We start from the raw sequence: 13,122 nt of genomic DNA, 5'->3' as shown, positions 1-13,122 counted from the left end.
GCTCATTCAACGTCCCCCCACCCGCCCCCCCCTCCCGCCCACCTCCAATTAGTCTTCATCAGGCAATTAGCGGTTCCCTCCTCCTCCTGGGTTTCTCCTTCCCCCAGTTCTGGTGCTGGAAAGGGGCTGAGTCATTTTGCTGAAAGGAATGTTGCCTGAGGACGTGGCCTGCTACCCTCCCCGCACCGCTGTGTGAGCCCAGACCCGCTACTTCACCTCTCTGAGACTCAGCTTCACCTCTCTGAGACTCAGTTTCACCTCTCTGAGACTCAGTTTCCTCGCCTGTAAAAGAAATGAGGGTGTGAACCCAAACGGATTATGACTCCACGGGGCTCACACGTGGACAAGTCCTTGGGCCTCAGTTTCTTCCTTGTGAAGTGCAGGGGAGGGGCGAAGTCAGGGGTCAGAACCCAGCGGTGACTGAAGGACCAATCTGGCCAGCCGCTGCTTTTGACCAACATCTTATTTTCAAAATAATTGCAGTTCGGCAGACAGTCTCTCCTTCGTTGTCCTGCCCCGCCGCCCCCTCGTGGGGCGGCCAATAAACTTCAAAAAAAAAAAAAAAAAAAAGAAAGAAATTGCAACTCGAAGGTGCACCCCGATGTGCCCAGGCCCCACCATTTCCTACTCTCACCCCAGCTACCTCCCATGGCCCCTGAGGGCCCCTGAGTTTGAGGCCCCTGCGCGAGCAAGTCCTGGAGCTTCCGCAGAGCCTCAGGATAATGATTCTGCACCCCCACCCCCCGCACCCTCTGCACCCCCGGCTTTGTAAGACAGTACCATTGACAAAGCACTTTGACATGCTGCCACCAATCTCCGGCAGATAGGAGAATCTGTGATGTGTCACCCCTGCCCTGCTCTTCGGCCCAGAGAAGCACGATGCTTGCTAGAGACCTCGATGCCCGGAGCCCCCGCCTCCCCGAGCACTGCCCCCGTCACCTCCCCGACCCGCAGCCCCCTCCACTGGGGCGGCTGCCTGTCTCTTTCCCTTGTCGCTCAAAGAGGACTATAAATCCATCTGTTTGCCTCTCTGTGTCTTTGTCTCTCTATGTTTCCCTCACTCTTACCTCATTTATTTATTTCTGTTTCTTTCTAGAGGCCCCCACTCTTCCGTGTTGCCGATCCCTGTCTCTCTAGGTGTCTGTCCCTGTCTCTCTCTCTCTCTGTGTGTGTGTTTCCATCCCCTTTTCCTTCTCCTGAGCCGTCTCTGTCCGCCTTTCTCTCCATAATTAGCCTCACTCCCAGCTTTTCCTCTCAGGGCCTGCGGTTGGGGAGGGGACAGTGGGACAGGGAGGGAAACATCTTTCCAGCAGGCAGAAAATGGGCCAATTAAAGCCACAAGGCTGCTCAGGCAGCCGAACAACGAGGAAGCAGAAATAGCCCCAGGCGGGTTGAGCTGGAAAGATAAATAGAGAAACAGGGAGAAAGGGCAAAATGAATGCAGAGTCCAAAGTCACGGTCCTTCTTGGCTTCTTGGCTGTGTCGCCAGGAGGCGGCTCCTTCCCGCCGGACCCAAGGGCTGGGTTCCGGCTGCTACTTGGAGGGGTGTCCTAGCCTCACCCTCTACTCACCCTCCACCCCTGCTGGACGGGACAGGACGGAGCCGCAGAGCCCCCCAGGCCTCCCAGGGCCTCCGCCCAAGCGCACCTGTCCCTCCTCACACCTTCGGGCGGGGCTGTGGCGCTAGCTGCCCATCCTTACCAAGGACTGTGGGGACCCAGGGAGCTGGGAGTCGGAGGGGGAGGCACCCCCACACCCTGTCTAAGGCCTTCTATCTCCTGCCCTTAGAGCCCCAGGAATCTGGGGACTGCTCCACACCGGGCACTCCGGAGCCAGGGCTGGAAAGGCCACAGAATAGTGAGCCCCGAAAACAGTCTCTTCCTGGGAGCTCACGGTCCAGGGGGGAGTCAGCAAAATACCATGTGTGGTCATGAAGGAGGCCCTGCCTCCGCCTGGGACGTGGGGAAAGGGTCCCTGAGGACTCGATATCCGTCCCTAACCTGCAGTCTGCAGGGGGAGCCTGGACAGATTAGGACGGGGGGCTGGCAGCTGTTTCAAACTGAGGAACGTGTAAGAGCCATTCAAGGAAATGAAAGCAGCACACGAGGCCTAGGAGGAGTGGAGGGAGTAAAGATGTGTGTGTGTGTGTGTCTGTGTGTGTGTGTGTGTGTGTGTGTGTGCACCCCTGTGTACCCACGGGGTGCTTGTAGTCCAACACAGGGAGCTTGGAATTTATGCTCAGGACACGAGGGAGCCATGGAGAGCTGTAGGCAAGGGAGGGGTGCCGTGCTATGCTCCTTTATGGAGACTCTCCTGGCTGCAGGAGAGAGGCAGGCACAGCTGCCGGTGAAGCGGGCCGAGCATACCGCAGGCCATCAGGGAAAAGGCAATAGGCCCTAAAGTGGCCACATAAGTGGTAAAACAGCAAAAACAACAACGTAAATGATGAATCAGTTGCTCAAGCTGTTGTTTCTCAGCTGACCTCAAGGCGGGGGCTGTGATCTGGCCCAAGCCCCTTCCGTAACCTTCGCCCCACCCACGCCTCCTCCTTCTCTTCCCATGCCGACCCCCCAGACTGTTGGATTCCCTGGACCTGCATGGACTTACCCCACCTCTGTGCCTTTGCTCCTTTGATTTCTTCCTTCTAGAATACTCTCCCCTCTTTCTCACACATTTAAATCCTTCCCATTCATCAAATGTCCCCTCCTCCATGCAGCCTCCCTTCTTCTTTCCTCCCTACAGGTGCTCTGGACACATTATCTGGTCCTGTTTTATAGTACAGGCCACTTAGTGCCTTCTGTATTGTTTTTTGTGCTCATTCTAGTATTCCCTATAAAATCAGAACATCTTCAGGGCTAAACTCTGGGTCTGATTCAACAGTCCTCAGGATAGGGTATGACTCAGAAAGAGGTCTCCATGAAGGCTTGGGGAAGGAAAGAAGGAAGGAAGGAAGGAAGGGAGGAAGGAAGGGAGGAAGGAAGCAAGGAAGGAAGGAAAGGAGGGAGGGAGGGAGGGAGGAAGGAAGGGAGGGAGGAAGGAAGGGAGGAAGGGAGGAGGAAGGAGAGAGGGGGCAGAGGGATGGAAAGATGGGTAGATAACTGAGTTGATAGATGGAATGAATGACCAAATTAAACACTGAAAGCAAACCCCCCAAGAACTATGAATGAGACCTTGTGAGAGATGTGATACCAGCCTTTGGTGGACACCACTCAAATCCTGGCCATGTATTCATTCATTCCCCTGGTACTAACATGATTGAGCGCCAGTGTGCTCAAACATCATGGGGAGGCCCTGGGGACCCAGCTGTGAGCTGTCCCCACAGCACCTGTCCCCACAGAGCCTCTAGTCTAGTGAAGGAGACAGAAGAAACCGAGGAGTTGCCAGGATAGCCTAGCGTGATGATGGAGAACATTTGGGGCTTTGTGGGAAGCTCTCTGAGCAAAGAGGAGCAGCGTGCATCATTCACTCATTCAAGAGTGTCAGGGAGGGCTTCCTGGAAGAAGTGACCTTGAGCTACGAAAGGAAAGACTGATGAGCAGTGGGTAGGGAGTGTGAGCAAGCCAGGCAGAGGAAACAGCATATGCAAAGTGCTAGGAGGGAGAGGGCACAGGGCAGATTTTGTTTGGGAGGCTGGAGAAGTTCAGTCAAGGAGCGCAGAGTGCTGGGATCAGCATATGAGCAAAGAAGGAACATGGAAACCAGGTCTGTCGGGGCTTGTGGGCTCCTAAGAACCTCGGGCTCTATTCTAAGAGTGCAGGGCTGGGGTGGAGTCCCTTGAAAGGTTCAAGCAGGGAGAAATCTGACCAGGAACGCGAGAAGACCATTCACTGCATGACATCTTTTGAAATTCCTTCTGCTAACGCAGAAAGATTATTTTCTTCTGATGCTTTCCCATAAAGAGTGTTGTCACCAAATCTATAAATCATCTGGGAAATTTAAAAGCAGGAAACCTTGTACTGCTTTTCTTGGCGATGAAAAGCCGAGGAAATGAAAAGAGAATTAACCTCATACTCCCAAATTTAAGTTTCTTACTGACCACGCTGAAATGCTCCTATAAAAAAGGTTAAAAGTTGAAAGTTGAAAAGCCCAAAAGTTTAAAAGTTCAGACATCAAAACGAATGCCTGGTAACATAATTCTAAGCCTTACCGAAGAAGAAGAACCAGAAAGCCAAGGCTTAATTCTTTCGGTTAAACGGTACACCTTCTGGCGTGGTGACATTTCAGAAATCGTTCTCGAGCATTCCCACTGGCTAGGATTGACCCCTCTGTGAGAGTATATAGTTCACCTGTTAACCAAAGTGACTGCTTCAAATAGCGGAGGTGAATGCAATTTTCAAAGTACTATTGGATTTTCTGATGTAGCTGCCAAAGTAAACAGAAAACAGAAATTGCTACTTAAAGACAGGAAATGCGGGTCCAGAAGAAACCTGCACCGATCCATCCCACAGCCGGCATACCTTACGGATTTGGCAAGACAATGGGGTAAATGAAACCAGGGGCGTGGAGAGGGGGCGCCTCCTTCCGGCAGCCACGTGTAAGGAAGGCTGTGCTCGGGACATGGTTTTCAGACTTGAAGAAAGAATAAGTCCAACATTAGAAGAACCCCAAATAAAGAAATAATAAATAAGTTAAATAAGGGTGGTCCTCTGCGGGAGGAATAGCAGATGCCAAGCCCAGGGGCAGGAAAATACCCAATGGGAGGTAAAAGCAGATAAGCAGGTCGGAATCCCCACAAGGTCACGTGGCTGTCTGCTGGAGTGCTCCCCACTGCTCCTGGGGTGCTCTGCGTCTGTCTGTGTCTTGCGTCTTCCTTCTTGAGGTCGGGGGAGAGGCTGTCCCAAGGCTGCTCGGGACCTGCCTCCTTGGTCTTCTGGCCCAGCTGTCTTCCCCCACCTCCTGCCCAGACTGGACTCTGGCTGCTGATGCCTGGCCCTTGGGGACCGGAAGCCAGCTTCAGGCACATACGTTTTTCAAAATACCAGCCATGTAAGGACATGATGTCTCTAACTAAACACTCAAAGCCCCCCTTCTTCTCCCCAAAGGAGGTGGAGCCAGGGTCTGGGGCAAAGATTCTGGGTGAGTGGGGTGGGTCCTCAATAGAGCGGAGGGAGGTTTGCTGGATTGGGTCTCCTCCCTCCAGGGTCTTGCCCCCAGGCCCCGAGAACCCGCCTCAGCCGCTCAGGACCTGGGGTGGCCCCACTGGCCCCAGCCCAACGGCTGCCGAGGACAGATCCAGGGTCAGTCCCTGGGCATCAAGCAAGGATTTGGCTTCTGTTTCCTTTTTTATTAACTTTCTACTTTGTACTTTTTATTGTGAGACATGTTATACACATATAAACTACTCTATATAACATACGCACACTTTAAAGAACAAAATGTTTGTTTGTTTAGAAAGAAACTGGGGCGGGACGCCTGGGTGGCTTAGTCGGTTAAGCGTCCGACTTTCGCTTAGGTCATGATCTCGCGGTTCGTGGGTTTGAGCCCCGCGTCGGGCTCTGTGCTGACTGCCAGCTCAGAGCCTGGAGCCTATTTCAGAGTCTGTGACTCCCTCTCTCTCTGACCCTCCCCTGCTCACGCTCTCTCTCTCTCTCTTTCTCTCTCTCTCCTAGAAATAAATGAAACATTAAAAAATATGTATACTAAGAAATAAACTGGGGCGCCTGGGTGGCTCGGTCGGTTAAGTGTCCAACTTCAGCTCAGTCATCATCTCATGGTTCATGAGTTCAAGCCCCGTGTCGGGCTCTGTGCTGACAGCTCAGAGTCTAGAGCCTGCTTGGGATTCTGTGTCCCTCTCTATCTGCCCCTTCCCTGCTCACGCTCTGTCTCTCTCCCTCTCTCTCAAAAATAAACATTAAAAAATAAAAAATAAAAATAAACAAATTAGGTCCGGATACTCAGTTTCAGTCCAAGAAGCCACCTTTGCTTCCAAGTGCGCCCGTGCGCTCTGCCCTGTGCACGTTCCCCACGCCTCGCACCCAGGTTAACCACTGGGCTGGATGCCAGGCCGAGGTCGACCCCCCCAAGACCCAGGAGGACCCTCGCAGTAAGAAAATCTTAGGTTTCTTCAGCTCATAACTACAAGGGAGCACCCAGCTCAGGAAACTCAGGGATGCCTCTGAAGGGAGGGGTCTCGAAAAGCCCCCCAGGGTCTGGGCTTGTGCTAGACGAATCCAAGGACTCGAGAAGCGAGCCCAGGTCTGGACGGAGTGCTGCCCAGAGACAGCGCACATAATTATTCTGACCTAGGAGGCAGAGGGGGACAGCAGGGACGGCACTATCACCACGAAGAGCCGCGGGCAGCCAGAAAGGCTGTTGGGGGGGGGGGGGCGCCTGGGTGGCTCAGTCGGTTAAGCGTCAGATTTAGGCTCAGGTCATGATCTCACAGTCCGTGAGTTCAAGCTCCACATTGGGCTCTGTGCTGACAGCTCAGAGCCTGGAGCCTGCTTCAGATTCTATGTCTCTCCCTCTCTCTCTCTCTCTCTGCCCCTTCCCCGCTCACCCTCTGTCTCTCTTGCTCTCAAAAATAAATAAAACATAAAAAAAAAATTTGAAAGAAAGGCAGTGAGGAGGGAGTCATATCACATGGGGGTCCAGTGCAGCCTGGTGTCGGACTGGATCTGCACACATTTTGGAAACAGTGTCAGCAACATGCTGTCGTCACTCAGGCTGTCCCCCCCCCCACCACCGTCTATGACAGCCGAGGGGCTGGGACCCATAGAGGCTCAGCAGTGAGGCTACGACCCACCTTGCTCTGGCTCTCGGCGTTTACTGTGTGGCCTCTAACAACACTGCCACCGTGAGTCTCAGTTTCCCCACCTGTAAAGTGGGACTAACAGTCACCAGCCTCACGGATCTGTGGTGGAGTAAGCAGATTTAAGCGGCTCGCATGTGGGTGGAGCTCAGTGAACAGAAACCTTGTACCCCTCTGGGGGGGGAGCCTGGAGCCATAGGTCAGCGGTGGCCACGCGGTTCCTGGGTGCAGGAGCCGGAGCGCTTCTGGGAAGGCCCGGGGCCATTGTGATCTTCCATCCAGGCCGCTCCTGAATGTGCTCTGTCCCAGCCCCGCCCCAGCGGCAGGGGGCCCCCCAGAGAGTGGGGGACCAGGCAGGCTAAAAGGCTGGAAGGAAGGAAATGCAGGAAGAAGAAAGGAATGAAAGGGAGGAGGGGGGAGGGGAGAGGGCAGATAGACTCTGGGGAAAAGGAGCAAATGACGGAGTAGTGGAGATGGGAGGGGAGGTCTGGAGAAGTAGAGGCAGGGAGGCCCAGAGGGAGGCCAACAGACGAAGGTGTTCAGTGTGGGACAGAAGGAGGGAGGAGCCCAGGCGAGCCCTGCCCCTGTCCGGGCTGGGGCAGGGGTGGGGTGGGCAGCCTGGCCTTGCCAGCTGCTGTTAGCCTCCACCCGCCACCTGCCGCCACAGTGGGGTCCCAGCAACCTGCCACTCTGTCCATGGGGACAATAGGGAACTGTCCGGAGCTGGGTCACCAGCTGCCTCCCCAGAAGGAAGCAACAGCCGTGTGTCCCTGCCCTGGGCCTCAGGGTCCGCTGCCAGCCCAGGGGAAAGCAACAGGGGAGGAAACGGGGAGGGGCCCACCCCTCCATGGCGGCTCCTCCCCTGTGTGTCTCCCCCTCCCTCCCCTTCTCCAGGCCGCTCTCCATAGAGGTTCCCCCACATCTGCTCATCACGGTGGAGGGCAGGCTGGGGGAAAGGGCAGGGCACAGAATACGAGGGTGTTAGGACATGTGGGTGTCAGTCTCCACTTTGTCACTGTGACAGAGATGGCCAGCTCTCTGTTCTCCCCTTCTTCCTGATGAACGGCAGCCCTAACTTTGGGCTGTCCTGAGTAGAGACCATGTGTGTGGCCCCCTCTGCAGTTAAGAGTGGCCACATGACTAAGTCCTGGCAGATGCAATCTAACGCAGCACCTGGGGCGTGTCCTTTGTGGGAAGGCCAGGTTCTCTTTCAACCTTTCCATGTTTCTGCCCTGGAATGCAGATGGGATGGCTGCACCTGGGGCAGCCATCTTGGGTCATGAGGCAGAAGTCACATGCTGAGGAAGGTGGAGCATATGAGGAGCAGCCTGGGTCCCTGATGATCATGGGGCTGCTGTATCAGCCTGGAATGCTTGCCTCTCTTTGGTTACTGGAGAGAGAAATGAACTTTTTGAAGCTACTGATTGGGGGGTTTCTTGTCAGTTACAGAGGTATATAATCATAATTGGTAGCATCTGTAGCTTATGGTGTTACCTCAGGTCAGCCGTTTTCTGCCCCTGGGCCTCAGTTGATCCACCGGAGCAATGAAAATTTTGAACTTGTAGAATGTCTCCAAGGAGCTTTCTTGTTCCTTTTTTTTTTTTTTTTTAAACGTTTATTTATTTTTGAGAGAGAGCAGAGTATGAGCAGGAGAGTGGCAGACAGAGAGGGAGACACAGAATCTGAAGCAGGCTCCAGGCTCTGAGCTGGCATCACAGAGCCGACGCAGGGCTCAAACTCACGAACCACGAGATCATGTCCTAGGCTGAAGTCAGACCCCCAACCTACCGAGCCCCCCAAGTGCCCTACATGTTCTGTCGTCTAAGGTTAGAACCCAGGGCAGAGGTTCGTTGCTAAGGTTAAAGGCCCTCCTGGTGAACTGCCTTGACAGCCTAACAATAGACTGAAAAGTAGAAAAGTTGCCAAGAGCTAAAGGGCCATCAATACTGAGAGGAGCTTGTACGTATCTCACCAGATCCCCCAAGGTCCTATGATAGGGACCCTGCCCATATTTCCTACCTCATCTTCTATGACCGTTTGTCTTACTGCTTATGCTCCAGCCACACTGGCCTCCTTTTCAGGGCACCAAGCTTCTGCCCACCTCAGGACCTTTGCACTGGCTATTCCCTGTGCCTACAATGCTCTCCCCTTCAGATCTTTATTCAGTCCTCAGCTCATTGTTTTCTCCCCAGAAGGGCCCACCCAACTCTCCCATCTAACACCACCACCTTTCCCTCCCTATCAAAATAAAGCTCAATGTCCTTTACAGCACTTGCTGAGAGCTCATGTTTTCTTCCTTATCCTTTGTTTCTTTTTCTTCTGACTTCTCTAGTAAAACATGAGTTCCATGAGAACATGCACCCAGCACGTTAACTGCCAGATTGTCAGGATCCAGAACAGCACCCAGTGCATAGCAAGCGCTCAGTAAATATTTGATGAATAAATATGGAATTGACAAGGCCATTGACATTTATTGAGCACCTACTACTGCCAGGCACTGCGCTTATGTGGGTCATCTCATTCACTTGTTCTTAACACTCTTAAATGTTTCAGATCTAGGACTGAGATTCAAAGATCACAGGTGACTCACACTCCAGTCCCGGACCTCGGAGGCGTGGGCCCAGGATTTGAGCCCACATGTCCTTGATCAGGCCCAGTGGGTTTCTGTTATTCTGGGCAGGCCTGGCCACACGCTCTCAGGAGATAAGAGGCATCCTCGGATGTCCTTAATGCCTCCCAGGCAGCCACTTCCCCGGCTTCGAGTTTCATCAACTTTCCCATTATTTTCTCGGGAGGATGTGCTTGGAGGCTGTGGAATCACAGAGGCACTGGGTGACATGAACAGGGATGCTTCTTCCCGCTCTGAGATGTGAGGATTGTTTCCTTCAGGAGAGGAAAGAAAATGGTATGATTTCCAAGTACATCGTCTGCCAGGCCTGCTTCAGGGACCCCGCTCCTGCCTACATGGCTCACACTGCCTTCACACCAACCCTGCTCACACCGCCTTCACACTGACCCTACTCACACTGTCTTCACATCGACCCTACTCACACTGTCTTCACACCAACCCTGGCTGGGAGGCAGCTGTGTAGCCTTGCGTTGGTCTCTTTGCCCCTGGACCTCTGTTTTATCATCTGGAAAATGGGGATAATGACAATACCACCCTTGAACGGGCTGATTGAGAGGTCAGCGGGATGAAAGAGGGGCCAGGGTATTTGGTTGTAAGGCTTAAATCAAAGACATTTCCTTCAGCTAAATAGAAACACTTTGACCTCCATCCTGCGGGTGACCCCCTATCTCTGACTACAGCATCCTGGTGCCATAACATATCAATGGCTCATGAATTTGAAATCCCCTTCATCCCAAGTTCCCTCCCTTCCCGGCCATGTGATTTTAAATACATCCCTACACCGGGTTGGGCCTCAGTTTTCTTATATGCCAGCCAAAATTCTAAAACTTCTTTAGCGAAGAAAAGCCATGTTGCAGTCCCTTTAATAGAGGTCTCTGGGTGGTGCACCCAAGTTTGGAGGTGCCTACAGCTGCGGGAGAGGTTGGTGGGGAATATGACAGTTCTCCAAGAAATTTGGAAGGCAGGGGAAAGAGCCGCACAGGAAACATCACGTCATTGGCAAAGGTGCCAAGGAAATGTCAGAACAAAATGTGCTGGCTAAGATTTGGAGATGAACAATCCATTCCCGGCTGCCCTGAAGCAAATCCCCTCCGCTTCCCAGCATCCATCTCAGGCAGAGGAATTAGTCACTTTTCAGTTCTCTTCAGCACCGTGGACAGCACCCCCGGAGTCCCCACCCCCTTCCAGGCTCCCACCCAGGCCCCTCCGTGTACCAGGCATAGTGACTGGCACCACTGCCAAAGGAAGGGACGGCCTCGCTCCCCTCATCCCTGAGGACTCACCATCTGGTTCAAGGCAGGAGGGTGTCATGCAAGGAGATCTCCCTCACACAGAGCTGGGCGGAGGGACCCTCCCAGCCAACATTGGACTAGGTTTCCATTCATGCGTTTGACTGCCGTGTGCCTGGTTGGGCACCAGACATCGTGGAAGAAAAATACAGATGAATGAAGAGCGTGCCTGGCCTTGAAAAGCGTGGGGCTGGTGGAGACAGCTAGGAACCGATGGTTACAAGACTGATAAGCAAAATAGCTTGCGCTAATCGGGTGCTTGCTCTGCGCCAAGCATGGCCCTGGGGGCTTCACACATGATGTTGTAAGCAAACTCGCTACTGTGTTTAGTCTTGTTTTGCAGGTAGGGAACAGGGTCAGGTGACTTGCCCAATGTCACTTGGTGATGAAGGGCAGAGCTAGGATTTGACCAGGTGCTCAGGCTCCAGAGTCTGTGATGGAAGCCACAACCACAGTCTATGATGTAGGGTGTGGAGGCAGGTGGATAAACTCAGAGGGGCAACGGAGAATTCCCAGGGGAGGTGAGACCTGTGCTGAATTTTCCCAGGTGAGGAAGTGGGGAAAGGGAAGAGACAACAGTCGTGTGAAGCCAGAGAAACACAGCACATTATGTTGGTTCCTTGTGGCTACAGCAAAGGGTGTGGGGACATGGGAGCGGGAGAAAGAGAGGTTACGGGCTCCCCAGAGGTGGGCTCTTGAGAAATGTACTAAGCGTGGGAGGTGGGCTTTCTTCTGAAAAGAGAAAGCAGAGGGTTTCAAGCCTTGAAAGAAGGGGTTCACATTTGTCTTCTGGAAAGTGGCTGACAGTGTTTTGGGGGGTGGAGTGGACAGGGACCATTGGAAGGTGGGATGGCCAGCCAGGGGGCTGCTGAAGAAAATCAGGTGAAGGAGAGCAAGGGGAGGTGGGGAGGAGGCAGTGGAGTGGAGAGTGTGACCACAAGAGCCCTTGAGGAGGACATGACCTTGTGGGTAAGACCACTGGCCCTGGCTGCACACCCTAGGGTTCATCCCAAGATGAGGTGCGAGGAAGCCGCTGTTGACTTTAAAGCTCATGCACTTTGCTCCTGAGCCCCTCTTGCTCAAGACCTAGGTGCTTTTACTTCACATACAATTCTGACAGGGTCGGGGGTCTGATTCCCCAATGCAAAGTGGGTTAGGGGTGGGAAGTTTTACAGGATGGGGGAACTGTTAAGAGGTGGGCGCGCTGTTAGTTAGCAATGAGGGATGCTGGCTGACGTTAAGAGACCAAAACTTTTTTTTAAAGCATAACAAAGTGGTCTCAGTAAACTTCAAAGCATCAATACAACTTATATGAATGGGTACTCTATTTAATAAAGCAGAGAAATAGTTCATATTTTTAAAAATATTGCTACCCAAAGGCTAAAATATAATTTGATAACTTGAGTAATTAATAGAGCAAACCCTCAGCTCTGCAGGTTGACTGGTTGCCCCTGGGATCCAGGGAACCAAGACCTTTGGGTGCCTCGCCTGCTTTTCAAAGCACCTTTCAGAACCTTGTCCCACCCATCAGCTCACCTGATCCTCACAGCCCCTCCAGGAGGAAACTGGGTAGAGGGGACACCCCCGTGTCACAGGTAAAGAGACTCATGCTCCTGTCCAAACAGTTCTTCATCCTCAGGGTCAGGCCCGAGCCCAGGTCTCCGGATTGGCGCCTGGAACTCCGGCGCGAGTCGGCCTCCCTGTTCGTCCCTCCCTTCCGGGACAGGCCACACCCACCCACAGGTGCGCGAAACCTGCTGCTGCTGATTGGCTGGTGACATGGCACAGACATCATTTGCATACCCACCAGCCAATCAACACCCAGTCCTCCTGCAGACACTCTATCTCTCTAGTCTCACTGGGACCGAGTTCTGACGACCCGGACAATCACCTGCCTTGTGCGGGACGCTCACTGTGGCCAGGGTGCTCCACCGGCTTTGCGTGGGTTCTCGCACTGAAGGGGCGCCCCTGGCTGCGGTGGGACTGCTCTCCTTCCCATTCCTCAGATTAAAGAGCTTCCGAAGTTTCACTTCCTCACCTTCCGTAAGGGTGGTCGGCGGCGACCACTGTCACCTTACTGGGCCAGGGTTGACTGGCCTCTGGCTGGCTAGCCAGTGTGCGCTTCCTCCCGCACTGCTCCATGTGTCTCCGCCACCCCCACCCCAAGCTGCGCCCCGGGAAGACGACCTTACCTGACTGTGAAGGATCGTTCCTTGGGCAAGTAGCTGCGCTCCCCTGCTGGCACAGCCCACGGACATCCGGCTCTCAAGGTCCGTTCGTAAGAGACCTAGTCCTGTTTCCAAGGTTCAGATACATCCCAACGAGGTGCTGCGTCCAGGGAGGGAGGGAAGCAAGCAGGGAAGGAAGGGAGGGAGGGAGGGAGGGAGGGAGGGAGGGAGGGAGGGAGGAAGGAAGGAAGGAAGGAAGGAAGGAAGGAAGGAAGGAAGGAAGGA

General features: G+C 53.6%; 1 long non-coding RNA gene across 2 annotated transcripts; it reads right to left on the bottom strand.

Annotated features, from left to right (window-relative positions):
* Nucleotides 1-9,202: 9,202 nt before the first annotated feature.
* On the bottom strand, nt 9,203-12,369 carry LOC120228399. Of its 2 annotated transcripts, none has more exons than XR_005527494.1 (3): nt 12,206-12,369; nt 10,664-10,872; nt 9,203-9,634 (listed from the first exon to the last, which is right to left on the bottom strand). It is a non-coding gene; the product is annotated as an uncharacterized LOC120228399 (long non-coding RNA). The 2 variants fall into 2 exon arrangements; XR_005527493.1 differs by having other exon boundaries at nt 10,664-10,784.
* Nucleotides 12,370-13,122: the final 753 nt, after the last annotated feature.

This window comes from Hyaena hyaena, unplaced genomic scaffold, assembly GCF_003009895.1.
Source record: "Hyaena hyaena isolate Hyena2069 unplaced genomic scaffold, ASM300989v1 scaffold_23, whole genome shotgun sequence".
NCBI classification, from domain to species: Eukaryota; Metazoa; Chordata; class Mammalia; order Carnivora; family Hyaenidae; genus Hyaena; species Hyaena hyaena.
Note: the sequence above shows the minus strand (reverse complement) of the source record. Positions and strands in the feature narration are given on the sequence as shown.